The sequence below is a fragment of the Garra rufa genome, chromosome 17 (genome assembly GCF_049309525.1).
Source record: "Garra rufa chromosome 17, GarRuf1.0, whole genome shotgun sequence".
Taxonomy (NCBI): Eukaryota; Metazoa; Chordata; class Actinopteri; order Cypriniformes; family Cyprinidae; genus Garra; species Garra rufa.
Window position 1 is genome coordinate 11109705 of NC_133377.1, and position 3110 is coordinate 11112814.

Genomic DNA, 3110 nt, shown 5'->3' on the forward strand with positions numbered 1-3110 from the left:
ACTAAATAAAATACAATATATGTTAAATTCAGCCTTTGAACTGAAAAAATCCCAGTCATAGAACCTACATTCAGAACGTTAAGGAGATCGAAATGAAGGGGGAAATAACGAATATAAACGAATAATAAAAATATTACGGAAAGAGGAGGATCAGTTAATGGACAAGACTGTGGGATAAAATGTTTCCTGTAGGGCTATTTTATTTGATGTACTTTATGTAATATTTATTCATGATAAACTTTTGAATATACTGTCTACATCGCACACAGACAGCATTGGCATATAGCCTACAGCATCGCCCATTGTTAATATAATAATTTAATATTGTATTAATTTCTGTAACAATTAATATAATAATTTCATAATTAAAAATAAAATATAAATAAACCTATCTCTGATAGGCTAATCCTGGGTTACTATGGTCACGCAGGTTTGTTTATGCATTAAAACTCGTGCCCACGAGAAATGCATGTTGTTTCCTCAACATAAGAAGTCGTGGCCACGAGAAATGGATCTCGTTTCCTCATCATCGCATCTTGTGGCCACGACATAAGGATGTCGTTACCTCAACAAAATGATCTCGTGGCCACGACATAATATCACGTTCCCACGAGTTAATATGACGTTCCCACGAATTAATATCTCGTGGCCACAACATAATATCATGTTCCCACGAGTTTATATGTCGTGGCCACGACAAACATAAGTGAACCGAAGGTGTCCCCTGGCGGGCACCGTAGTTTTAATATGAATCCGGTATGTTCCGTTTGCCTAGCTGTATGTATGAAATTCATACTATGAATGGTGGAGACGCGCTTTTACTACACGCATACTGAAACACACGTGACGCTCCCGGTAATTTTTGGCATTTGCATCTCACATGAACAGATAAACTCAATCTCCAAAACTGCTGTGAGTGTCACTTATACCGTTTCATTTGAGAAAACTCGCATCATGTCATACTGTATACACAGAAACTTCACGGCAACCTGTCAAAATAAAAGTACGGTGTAACATGTTTATTCATTATTTGGGTAGCACACATTTTCTGAATGCCTTCATCAGAATTCAAATTAGCCATTTTAATCTAGATTAATCTAGATTAATTCCAAGATTTAATCTAGATTAATCTAGATTAAAAAAATTAATCTATGCCCACCCCTAATATATATATATATATATATATATATTTTTTTTTATTTTTTTTTTATTTATTTATTTATTTATATGTAATTTTTTGTAATTTTTATTTTTTTCTTTATATATATATATATATATGTATGTGTGTGTATGTGGGTCACGTCAATCTAAAAAGGAAAAAATAGGGTTGCTCTCAAAGAAGTTGAGTACTTGGAGTTTGAAAACCACTGCTCTAGCCTACACTATAAATAAACGCTGAATCTGCCTCTGAAATCAGTCACTTGTTCGCAGAATTAATATTTTCTGTACTATATACCCTGTTGAAAAAACCAGCATATGCTGGTTAAGTATGTTTTGGTGCTGGGATGCTATGGCATAGCGAATGATTCAGACAGTGTAAATATGTGTTCCGTTGGGGCGAATGAACTCTGGTTTCATGCTTTCACACTAACCGCCACAGCGCGCACAGCCTGCTTTGGTCCAGAGACACATGAAGCAGATCACATGCGTGAGTCGGTACAGACCACAAAATGCATTTGACACATTTGAATTCCACACTGAATGTGTAGTGATTTGGATGAGATTGTCCGTGTCAAATGCAGCTTTATCGAGCTCAGCGGCTCTGGCCAAAGCTGCGATATAAACAAACACTATTGGCTATTTTAAAAAGGGGGCGGGACATATGTCTTCTTGTTTCAGTTGAAATTATGTCAACACATAGAATAACGCTGCATGTTTCAAATCACTTAAGTGGACCTTTAATGTTTTTTCGATGGTGGTTTTGTAAAAATCGCAGAAACATAAGTCTTCGCTGTAATATTATTTTGGACCAAAAAGTTGCAGTGGTTATGGTGTCACTCATCACAGTTTCACGAGTTCCGTTCCGTAGACACATGAAACTGTAATTTAGGGAAATCATTCCTGTATTTAAAGACAGTCGTCACTCCTGAAGAAACTTTTGAGTGTGCACGTAAACACCGTGTCCTAACTACATGCGACCCTATGACACGCAATGAAAGGTATCTTTTCCATGTTAATCTGAGTTTCCATTCTAACCAGACGCGATGGTGGCACGCAAAGTTTCTATTTTACAAATGGTTTTTATTTCTGCTTTGTTGCCACTGGTACAACAACATACAAAAAACAAGGAAAATGTCAGGTACTGTTTATGTGCTTTATTCAATGATGCAAGTTTGAATATTACAGTGACGCATTGCTGCCACACACTTATTATTTTCCGACACGGTCATCGATGATTGTCACTCTAGTCAATGCTTGTGTTTACATCAGCCACGGCTGCGCATGTGTTTTGACCCTTTGTACCGCACACGTCGACGGCGCGGTTCTGACACGGCAACCAGGGCAGTCTGCGGCCACTTTAGTCAATGCTTACGTTCATACCAGCCACTCTGTGGCTCGCTAAAGCATCCCAGAAGCGGCTGTCCATGCTACATCGCTAAAGTTAGGCTAATCCCCCACCTCGTCCCTCCCCACCTGCCAATGATCTGAATTTCCGTAGGCAGGATTTATTTGAATGATATTCTAATGGACAGCGTTGTGACATAATAGCATGCAAAAAACAAGCGCTGTAGTCCAAAGGAGCTGTTCATTGTAGTTCTTGAAATGGGATTTTTTAAAAACGAAATATCTCCCTTTGGAGTGGACTTTGAGATTTGCAACTTTGTAGATGTTTTTTATGCCCAAACATACACACCACACACTGGCTAAAATTCAAAAAGTGAAAAAGCATAATAGGACCTCTTTAATGAGAAAACATCTCATTATTACGAGAGAAGAAGTTTAAAGAGAAAAGATTGTAAACATGTAGGCTACGTTAAAACTGTGATCTTTGGTTTAATATTATAAATTACATTTTATAAATTTAGTTGGGAGTGGTGTAGGCTTCTGTGTTTCTGAATGGCTGTGATATTTGAGTGATTCTGTCGCGCCACGTCAAATTGCTTGTCTCT